Here is a 12,296-nt window from a genome sequence, read left to right as displayed (position 1 = left end):
GGGCCCTGCAAGTGTTGTGGGTTAAATGTGGCCCCTTTGGCTTCTGAAATTGAGTATCTCTGGGCTACAGGTTGAATTATGTTGAGTCAATTATTCATTACGCATTGTCGTCATTCCGATCAAGTCACATCGTGCTACAGCAACCAAAATGTGTTTACTACCTCCACAACTGTCACTGTCACAAAGCTCCTTTAAAAGAGTCACGGTGACACAATGACAGACTCTAAGTCTGACACACAGATTGAAGCCTGTTTTACTGAACCCATCTCTAAAGACAGGAAAATGACAGCAAAAAGCTATGCAACATTGAGGTAAAGAGATTTTCAACAAAGAAGGGTGTTCTTTGTAAAGTTCTGTTTCCATGGTGACACAAACACGAACTGTCAATGCAGCCACGAAAAATTTAGCCAGTGGGTATCCTCTTAACAACTGACATTAAAGGTTGATCAGTTGGGTCGTTTTTTTGTTGTTGTTTTTTTATTCTCACAATTAAGTAAACCAAGCTTCAGATATTATAACTGATTGTGATTTGATAAGCTGAATCCTATAAACAATGTGAACGTGAGGACCTAATCAACTGTGTAGCTTTTTACCACAGAAGATGGTTAATTCTAATGCCAAAGACCTTAAAACAGCCACAGGGATGAATTTCAAAGCATGAACTATAGCTAACTCTGGAAATCTACATATAAGCCTATGATTTTGAAAGTATGAAGGGTTTGAAGTAAATAAGCGGCATCTGAGGAAGTCTGCTTCTTAGAGTGAATTGTACAATGAAGGCTCATAGATTAGTCCTTGTCAGTCCTGGCAAAGCGCAATGGCAGAAAGCCTGGGGTAACGGAATGCTCATTTACTGATTAAACTAATTTCTTAAAACGGCAGTCAAAGTAGCCAACTCAATTCACAAATGATTGAGACTTTCCTTTGGCCAGCCTCATTCACTTATCAATACAACCTTCCCATTTCCCTCAACGACTCAGTCTCAGCAATGGCTGAGATGTATTGCTCGACTGTGAGATCAAATGGACTTTGTAATGAGCGTATAGGCAGACAGACTCATTAGGGTTTGTCTTTAACCACGACGATATTACGCTAAAACGCTTTAGTTCAAATTTTATAAAGCTCCTTTTTTTCTGAATAAAATGTGAGGTGCTGAGCAAAACTCACAGTCAGGCCATTAATGTGCGGATGCTAATGTGTTCAGTGTGGTTAGGCGGTTAGACTGAAGTCAAAAGAGCCCACCATCAAGCAGTGATATTTTGGCAATATTTATGTATTATTATAGTAAAACTTTACAATAAAGTCCCATTTGTTAACATTAGTAAATGCATTAGCTATTACTGTGCTAGACTAACTGATTACTCACAGCACTTACATATTCTTGCCCTATTGTTGGTTTGATTGCTCCTATTGTTCTCCTCATTTGTAAGTCGCTTTGGATAAAAGCATCTGCTAAATGATTAATTGTAAATGTAGCAATGAGAAATATATTTTTAAAGCAATTATTAATCTTTTTTTTATGTTAGTAAAAATAAAGCTGTTTATTGTTTGATCATATTCATTCACGGTGCATTAACTAATGTAATCAAACAACTTTTGATTTTAAACATTAGAAAATGTTGAAATTAACAGTAACATTTAAAGCCCGTATGTATAACTAGCATGTATACACGTTAATTAAACAATTTTATAATCAAATAAGAAGGAGTTTATTATGCTGTACTCACATTGGACCAGCGGTTTGGAAAACAGATGGATGGATGATTTATCTGCGAGCGCCATCTTCTGGTCAGATGCGGGAATAAATTTACAGCGACTCTCACAGTGCATTATGGGTATTCTCTAGCCATTGAGCAAACATCGGTTGTACACTCATTTTTGCGGTGCAATGTGGAATTGAATGACTGCACTCAATAACGTCCACTATGGTTTCAGACTCCACTACAAATGGCAGTCCCCTCAAATAGTGCCCTAGTTACGGGGCGATTTCGGACACAATCTTTGTCTGGATCAGATTCAGAACGATGGTCAAATAGATCAAGTATCAAGTCCATCCTAACCACCAAATATACCTCCTATACCTCTTCATGGGTTCGGCATTTCATTCGGTTACGTTAGGCAGTTCTGATTTAAAAGCTGTTGAATGTTTGATGATCAAATTAGCTTATTTGTGCGTAAACAGCGTGATCAGCAGAAACGGCCCTGCAATCGATTCTAACGATTTTATTGGTCATTTCAATCACAGTACTGATTGCCTACACCAAACACTTATCCTAAACCTACCCTACTATTTTTGGATCCGCAGATGCTGTACTCTTTCAGAAGATCCGTAACAGCGCCCTTCCACCGTATAACAGTGAAAATATGGATTGCCGGAAAAACGTGTCAATGGCGGAGAAGCTCTGTGTCATAAATGATGGAAAATCTTGTCAGTGGCAGGGAAAGAGTTAAGAAATAAAGTCACATTATGGCATACACAGTCACAATTACGAAAAATAAAGTCGCAATTGCACACCTCTCCTAAACAAGCTGCACAATTTGAGTTCATCATGTCTGCAGCATAAACGTGTAAAGCCCTATTCGCACGGGATACGTATTACCTGGTGACCTCTAGTAATTTATAAAAATTGCGGAGGTTGTCTGTGATCTTAATCCCGTGCGAATCGGCCGGTTCTGTAATTTGTAAAGTAAAAATTCCACCACAAATGACCTACCATATTTCGGCGAACACCGAAGTCCCGTGATAATATTAGTCCCGTGCGAATCGGCATCTCTTTGATTTGGCGGGGTCGTTTATAATTTTTCAAGGTTTTTGTTTCCTGTGCGCCTTTTTATCCATCTTTCGCGAAGAATGGAGGCTAAGTTGGAGTGTTTTGATAGTATTTTGGGTGCTGGTTCATATCGCTATACACCATACAACTATACAATTTGCAAAAAGAGAAAGCTGAAAACCATCAGAAGAGCAAAAACAAAAAGAATGATTAGATGGAGATGAATGACATGTATAGGAGCAAGCGTTAAGGAACATTCTTCTGTTTATGATATATCATACAGCTAGACCTATAATAACGACAAGACATTTCCAAGCAATAGCCTATTGACATCATATCCGGGAGATAAGTCAGTAAATTCGAGTAAAATCACAGGCTTCGCTTATCCCGTGCGAATGCGCCACACAAAATTCAGATGTGGGGGGGTCATTTCTAAATCACACATGGTCCCCAGATAATAGTAATCCAGTGCGAATAGGGCTTAAGTCACACCCCAAAGTTTAATACTAACGTACGGTTATAGGGGAAAAGCTTGGGGCGAAGTAGCAATAATAACAGTGATCGCCTTAACAAGTGCCGCTTATTATAGTTGGATAAGAGGGGCATAGCGATACAACAGCCAGCAGTGATATTTATCTGAAAGGTCTGCGACTCTAGATTTCCACGATAAAACATCAAGATGGAAAGTATATAAGGGTCTCCTAGCCAAGACACAAAGACAAAGCCAGATTCGATATTAAGAGAAGTAAAACTGCTTTTAGCTCCAAGGTATCAGTGCTTCCTGGAAGACATCGACACATACCCCTTCATTTTCCACATGGTGTCCATTTAAAAGATGTCAGTGAACCCAATGAATGTGAAAGGGTGTCTGATGAAGCGGCAAGAGAAAATTGCGCTGACTCACGGCAATCAGGCCGAATCATGCTGTCACCCACAAGACCACAAAGCTTAACTGCCTTCTGAATAATTTACATTCTTCAGTACGATCAGGGCAGAACTTCATACACACAGCTGACTCATATACAGGCAAATAAGCTCCCGTGGGAGGCTGCCCTCCCCCTGTGAACATCAAAACCTTCCCAACCCTGACACAAAGGCACAGGCACAGGCACTCTCTGCTTGGACATAAACGGCAAACGGGACGCTGTTAAATGTTAAATGTTGATCTACACTCTCTGAGCCCTGCAAAGGGGGTGGAGAGGTAGAGAGAGGATCAGTTTGTCAGTCCTGGAGGCCATAAGAGCACACAGTGCAGAGAGGATGGATCTTGCCGGGTTACAGGGCGGAAAAAAGGCCACAGAAAGAGGCTTAGCCTATATCAAAGATGAGCACTTTATGTCATAGTGCAACATCCTGTCTATTCAGTTGCCTTCTTCTGGTTGATTTTTGAGGGCAGCATGGCTGGATCCCCACAAACTAAAATCATAAAAATATTTTCATTTCTTAAAAAAAACATTAACGGAAATAAAATCTCATTGGCAGAATACAAATTAAATAAAGATCAAATATTTGTATTTATTCATAAGTAGTTATCTTTTATATTTTTATGATTCTTATGATTAAAGTACTGCAGATATTCACTTGTTGAAAAGCTAAAGCACACTTGGATTTGTTCTAGATCATCAGATTATGTAATGCTACATTTTTTTCCGTAAAAGGTGCTTCAGAAATGTAAGCTTGTCTTGCAATGGACCATCTGTGAAATCTACATCTGCGAGACAGTAGGGTTTCCCATTTGTCATTTTATGATTCGAAATGTTTTTCACTAGCAACTTGATGCATCTTTTTGCCGGGTCGCAGCTGATGCGGACTCCACGGCGGACTGATATACCTGACAGTTTGTGCAGCATTACGTCACCAAAATGTGGTGGATAAATGGACCGCAAGGGCTAAGGGTGGCATTTTGGAACGGGCCCATTGACTGTCTGTGCGCCAAGACAACAAAGCAGCTATTGTACCTCCAGTTTCAGACTCAGCCTAAGGGGCTGTCTACACGACACCGTTTTCAACTAAAAATGGAAAACTTTTTATGCATTTTGACCGTTAATTTACACGACAAAGGCGTTTTGAGGCCTGAAGACAAAAAATGACGAAGTTTACCGTAAATGTCTGAAACTACAAAAACATGAATTTGAAAACCTATACGAGTTATTATTGTGCCCCCCCCCCCCCACCGCATTCACAAGCTAAAACAAATGTGTGAAATGCACACAAGGGTTGGTTGCTTTCCATTGCAAATGCAAAGTTGAGCCAACATTAACATGGCTGGTTACCTCAAGACTACCTTTGTAACACATTCACCTTTGGTTGTACTTGTGGGGGAAACAAAGTTTGTTAAAACAGGATCTTAGTTGCATTCCTACCAAATGTTTTGAAACTGCCAAATGCAGCATAGTGCAATACATGTCAGCACACTGTCAGCAGGAGAACTCATGGGACGTTATATAGGGGCGCTGAGAGCATGTTGGAGGCGTGTGTAGGACGGGATGGTTGCAGTTTGCCATTAATAGCACGCTGAGCTTAATTAGTCCAAACTACATGCTTCTGGAATAGCAGAATTTTTGCCACTTTGTGTTGCTACAGCCTTGACATGAATTAGACATTTGGTTTTCAGCTAAATAGAAGTGCCTGCTGTTTACTATTTTTTTTTTTTTTAAGTAATTGAACAAACCTCTAAAGTATTACACTTTGGCACATTACTCATCCAGCACAGTTTCTGCTAAAGAATGGCACATCAAATCATGCGGCTTGTTGAGGAAAGGTGTGCAATAAATGTTTTTTCCCTTTCACACGTTTAAAATATTCTAGCTGCATTTTTTAAACTGGCCATTATTTTTAGAATGCATCACCTATTTCTACCCCAACTCTTCAAGCATGTCTTGGAACAGATCTGTATGAACGATGTGTCTTTTTATTTAATTTTTCCTTTTTATTCAAAATATTCACAAAGGTGTTAACTATCGTGAAATATCTGATATTTTCCGATCCTCAGATCCTTATAAGTTATAACAGGCGGTGGACGTTGTGATGTTAGCGCCACAACTCAGAGAATCAACGCTGTTGGAATTACAACATATAAATTCATCGACTTTTCCTGAAAGACATGAAAGTAGGTGGCTGGTGAACTGGGAGAAGAATAAACTTTATAGTTACCAACACAATGTCTGATGTAAATAAAACACGTTTTCAAATTGTATTATTGCCTCTTACATAGACCAAACTATATATATATATATATTTTTTTTTTTTGTTCAAGTACTTATGCGTATATAAATGTCTGAAACCTAAAATAAACATTGTGTGGATGAAAATATTGAATAGTTGTCACCCGTGACAAGTTCTGAGATATTCAAATGAGAAATAACTAAGCAGGGTTTACTTTTCCCACAACCTATCAACTGTTAACTAGAGAACGTGCACAATGATTATAGTAATTTTAATGACTTCCCAGTAAGCATACATCTCCAAGAGCTCTGAACATCTGCAAAACATCTCATTATTGTGTACAACATCTAATAGCGTCTTAGTGAAAAATATTCACTTACTAAATTATAAACATCACTACATCAGAATGTCTTTTTAACATCTGATAGGGAATGCTATTATAGAGCAGTACTGCAAATGAGCAAACTCACTAAAAGCACATCTTTCATCTCATCCAGATGAAAGAGCAGACAGACATCTGGGTGAGTATAGATTTTAATCATTTACATAATTTTTCCAGACCTGGAAGACAGTATTTGAAAGCTTGAAAACCAATTAGACTTTGTTATCCAATTGATGAAGACCTTTGTATACTCAGCTGAGCCTCTTCAAACAAAACATAGCAAAACAATCTGGCTTGAACCACAAGGGTGCTGTATATTTACAAAACACAACAATACGCCAAAAAATACATAAGTCCAGTTGTTTTCTACAAATGCGTTGGCAGATGTAATTTTTTCTCTCGGCGTGCTCATTAAGCTCTATTATAACAAACTAACACGGTGAGTACTGGAACGTATGTACTCGCGCGCTCTCCATAATTCTCAACAGCTTTCAGTTAATTGGCTTCTCGAGCCACACGAAGCGCGCGCGACTGCCCCTAGTGCCACACCCTCTTTTCATTAAACAGCCAAGACACCTCAGTTACATCTGAGTCACCAATAATCAACATTTTAAATTAAAGTAAACATGACCTACCACCGCATTCAGACCACGGAGATAAGAGTTATTCTGCGCGTGATACAATAACATATAGGGGGTTGGCCAACCATTAAATGCCCCAGGCCAACGGTGAGGAAACACAGCACCTGAAAGCCTAATCTTTATGCACGTAATACATAAGCGTTTAATATCAGCGTTATCCTCCTTCACAAGGTGCAATGACAGGCGCGAGCCGCTCATTTACACGCATTGTTCAGCGTAACAACGGCATCCTTTCACTGTCTTCTCTAACAAACCAATTTTTTTTTATGTTGATAAATGACCACATGACCGAAAGCAGTAGCAAGCCCCCGTAAAGCCACCGGCCTGCTGCACGAAATGTTAAATGACATAATAATATAAAAATGTAAGCCTCGTCACAAGGACATATGGACTGAGCCCTCGCTGCAAGCGCTGTTTCAACCTGTTTAGTGCACACTTTACGGATAGTGAGCGTACATACACCGGATGACATCGCAACAAAGAGCCCTACCTGTCTCTCCAGGTTTGACGCGCGTATTTCCGTCCAAATGCCGACCATTGAGGGCTTGCGAATGCCACCGCCCAGCTGCTTCTATTCACCGTCAAAGGATGGAGACTGTCCGAGAGGATGAATGAGCGGACGGAGGGGGAAGAGCAGCTCCTGGATGGATGAGAGGAGAGGAGAAGAGGAGGAGGAGGAGAAGAGCGTAGGGGGCGTATGCGCGCTGGATACACCAAACTCCTTCCTCACAACTGAGAGAGCAGCGCTGAACTGAACACGCACTGATTTCATCATCACGGATGCGCTGTAGTGTGAGCCTCTATTCCGCGTTATGTACGTCCATATCGGCTACACTAGCCTACCGCATTCATGTAATTCTGTAGGCCTATGTAATATTGCGAGAGAGCAAAATACACCAGAATAGGATTGAATAGAATACTTTTTTTTGTCCCAATACAGACAAGTCTTCATCACGCTGTAAAATGTTTTAAAATAGGTAACCTAAAAATGCGTTTCAACTTACCCCGAAAGGACGTTTTTGCGGGAAAATCGCGTCAGGTGTGTAGGACAAAAGTGTGAGCATAAGCAATAAGTTGCTGGCTGCAGTTCACTTAAAGGGGTAGTTCCCCAAAAATGAAAATTCTGTCTTTTATTTACATTTTAAGTCCGCGTGAACCGGAAGTTGCAAACGAATTTTCTCCAGTGTTGTGACGTATTTCCCAGTGAAACGGAATATTGAACAGAGGGCAGGGTTTTACTCTAGCGCTCCTCCTCTCCATCTCTCACTCATAGCAGACTAACGGTTTGAGGGGAGTGGTTAAGCGTTTCCCAACCCAGGCCGTCAAACCTACATCATCAGAGAAGGAACGCCATTCCAGACCGGAAGTAACTTTTCAGACTTTGATTAAAGATTACGACGGCAAACTATTTTTTTCTGTGTATTAACTTGCACGGATTAATTTTTCACCACAAGACTATTAATATGCGCTAACAAAGTAAATAGGGTAAATTTTGATTTCAGTTGGACTTTAACATTGATCTGAGAACAAGATCAATCTTCTGCATATTACACTAAAATGAACCTCATTGGTTCTTGTTGAAGCTCAAACGTGCTGAGTAACACATGAGAATGAACCTCATTGGTTCTTACAGAAGCTCAAACGTGCTGAGTAACATGAGAATGATCCTCATTGGTTCTTGCAGAGGCTCAAACGTGCTGTAACAGTGAACCTCACTGTTTCTTGCAGAAGCTCAAACATGCTGCGTATGAAGAACCAATGAGGATCATTCTCATGTTACTCAGCACGTTTGAGCTTCCACAAGAACCAATGAGGATCATTCTCATGTTACTCAGCACGTTTGAGCTTCCACAAGAACCAATGAGGTTCATTCTCGTGTTAAGGCCCTTTCACACTGGACGCGATTTTTACGCACGAATAATTCGCGCGATGGTTTTATTTTTTGATCAGCTGTTTGTGTAATGAGTGCTTTCACACCGAACGCGAATGTGCTGCGGCGAAAAAACGACTTTTTTTTTTTTCGTTTCGATGTCGATTTTTTTTTCCATTTGCGGCGACAGAAAAGACTTCAGCCAATCATATACTACAAGGACAATGATTGTGTGGCGTAGCATTGCCAACCAACTCAGTTATCACGACTGTGAGTATGTTGTGTGATAGTTTTAGTTGTTGTATAGTCCTGTGCTGTGTAGGCTAGCATGCTAAACTACATTTGGGATAGAAAGCTAATCGTCAAAGATAGAGATAGAGACCGTGTTTACGCGGCTCATGTGATGGGTTTTGACGCGAACTATTCGCACACGAACTATTCGCTTTTTCGTTACGCATCCGGTGTGAAAGGGCCTTTACGCAGCACATTTGAGCTGCTGCAAGAACCACAAATGTGCTGCGTAACATGAGAATGAACCTCATTGGTTCTTGTGGAAGCTCAAAGTGTAACACAAGAACAAACCTCATTGGTTCTTACAGAAGCACAAAGTGTAACACAAGAACAAACCTCATTGGTTCTTACAGAAGCACAAACGTGCTGCCTAACATGAGAATGAACCTCATTGGTTCTTGCAGAAGCTCAAACGTGCTGTGTAACACAAGAACAAACCTCATTGGTTCTTACAGAAGCACAAACGTGCTGTGTAACACAAGAACGAACCTCATTGGTTCTTACAAAAGCTCAAAGTGTAACACAAGGACAAACCTCATTGGTTCTTGCAGAAGCTCAAACGTGCTGCGTAACACGAGAACAAACCTCATTGGTTCTCTTACGTCAAGAGAACATGCTTGAGCTTCAGTTTACCACAACTGATGTCTGAGTTTATGAATGTTTATATGTAAATAAAAGCCTAAAAATTCATATAAAGTGACCGCTTAATTCATATGGATTAGTTTTTCATTACTAATCCATGAATTGAGCGGTCACTTTATATGAATTTTGGCTTTTAAAGGACACAATCACTTTAAATGAACTTAGGCTTTTAAGACACGATCACTTTATATGAATTTCTCTACATGAACCGAAGATGATGGCAAATCTCACGGGTTTAAAAAGACATGAGGGTGAGTAATTAATGACAGAATTTAAATTTTTGACATGACTGATAGAAATCCTTCACTTATGAATTAAGGCATCCAAATGCATTGCTGATGAAACTGAAAGCAATCATAAATTGTGAAGGCCTGCTGTCTGAATTCTTTATTTTATTTTATTATTTTTAGAAAATGTTTTAATGTTGTTATAAATATATATATATATACAAATAATTGCACTAATACCTGGAGTATTATTGCATAATCAGCCCTATTATAGGAAATGCTTTGTAGTGGGATTGCATTTGTAATTACAGCACAGGAAACGAGTGTGCATGCTGAGAAAATGACAGTGGAGTGTGCAAATGACAGACCTTATATACACAAGTGTGTGTACAGGCATGTATGAAGCCATTGTTCTAGAGAAAGTTTTATTATTTCCTGAACAAATGGAAAAAAGCTAGAAGAATTCCTTTATAATACACTCCGCTGTAATTTTCTCAGCAGCATGCACACTCATTTCCTATGCTGTAATTACAAATGCACTCCCACTACAGAGCACATTTCCTATTAGGCTATTGTACCTCGCATATATATGCTAAACAACCACTGAAGTGAAATGATAAACAATAGACAATAAATAACAAATCTGCTTGGTAGCCTACAGCTGGAACTGTTGCTATTAATATTTCAACCAGAGGATGGCAGCATATTTTTTTTTCCTGACCATGTAATGGTTCATTCACAGGTCTTTGTGCTTTGTAAACAGTGGACTGTGTTGTGAATGTTACTCCCATTTGCATTGCACAGAATATGTGGGAAAACCATTGTCGGGAGACGAGGGCGATCTTTCGAGTAATTACCATCATTATGCATATTTTACTGGGAAACAACACCCTTGTTTTCAGTCCTTTGTGGTTTGGAGAGAATGTCAAGAAAAGTTCATTTGTCATGTTAGAGATAAAATCAGATAGTAAGGGAACTGTTTGTCATACTGTTTGTCATAATGTCCCACAGCCCACCTACACTAGTAGGTCGCAACCTAAATATGAGCCAAATGTCAGAGTTGCACACAGCAGGACAAAATAATGCTTAATGCAAATAATAAAACTCAACTAACCATATAATTGTGAATAGAATAAATATGCTTTGTGGCCTTTAAAAGGGAGGAGAAAACACATCCTATCTTTTGTTGTAGATGTCCAATGCGTGCGTCCAAATCTTTTGACACAAATTCATCTGGCATTTTGTAGAAGCCATAGCCAAGTGAGGCAAATGCCAACATGGACAGGTTGCATGACATGCCCTCATCCTTTCAAGCTATGAACAAAAGTACGCAAAGTAAAACATAAAATACAACCCAGACTTCATTTAATATGGGTTCACTTACAGGAGAATGGTTTGTTTTAAAAAACGAGAGCATGAAACCATGAAAACAATTCAAGACATTTAAAAAAACAGCAGGTTAATCATTTTCGCATAATTTCGAGTTGATGGTAATGTAATACATTAAAGTGTTTCAATTTAAGGAAATTCGCTTTACTTTTGCATGATGTATTGGGTCGCCATTGATATCCATTGTAAAATCTTGGCCTTGATAGAAAACTTGATTCAACAACTTGCCTGATACAGCAAGGCTTGTTATCTGGAATGATCAATTGGATTGGGGAGGGAGGTGTGTCTCAAACCAAGATAAAACACCTCTTTCAGTTCATCTTACTCGTTGTACATATTGGAAGAAAAAGGGAGAATTTGCCAGAGCTGACTTTTAAGGGAGGACAAATATAACAACCAGTCAAATATTAACCAGATTTTGTCACTGAGTTGTTTTAATAAAATTCGATGTTTCACTCTTTCCACCTACACGTTTATCTGAGGGAGAGGGTGCATTATTATTGCTGTGATAATAATGATATAGCAAATTTTTTCCTGAGAATAACATGGTTGGTAAGTGTGTAAAAAAAGATGGTCATCCTGACAACACAAAGCAACAAAGTTACTAAAATGATTTCAGAATGAGCAAAAATGAAACAAACCACAATCAAACAATACAAGCATAATAATAATTTGTGCGCATACTGACAGTGTGAAAAGGACTAAAAAAATGCATAAAAATAACTCCCTACAACTACAATTACACTTGAAAAAATCACAATATCGGAATATAAAACTTAGAACTTCAGAATTTTAAGTAAAAAAACAACAACAAATCAAGTAAAATTATGTACTTGATCTAAAAATGCATTGCATTTTATTGTGATACTATGGAACCCTTAAGTGACATTAGTTTTTTGCTACTTGAATGTTATCTTC

At 39.0% G+C, this 12,296-nt stretch overlaps 1 protein-coding gene across 1 annotated transcript in view; it reads right to left on the bottom strand.

Moving 5' to 3' along the window:
- LOC308703061 (band 4.1-like protein 1) overlaps positions 1-8,023 on the bottom strand; it is a 67,583-nt gene extending 59,560 nt beyond the window's left edge. Inside the window, 2 exon segments of the mRNA XM_081386328.1 lie at positions 7,450-7,599; positions 7,964-8,023. The gene's annotated coding sequence lies outside the window, so the exon portion shown is untranslated.
- Positions 8,024-12,296: the final 4,273 nt, after the last annotated feature.

Source organism: Scardinius erythrophthalmus (genome assembly GCF_964197995.2).
Source record: "Scardinius erythrophthalmus genome assembly, chromosome: 15".
Classification (NCBI taxonomy): Eukaryota; Metazoa; Chordata; class Actinopteri; order Cypriniformes; family Leuciscidae; genus Scardinius; species Scardinius erythrophthalmus.
Note: the sequence above shows the minus strand (reverse complement) of the source record. Positions and strands in the feature narration are given on the sequence as shown.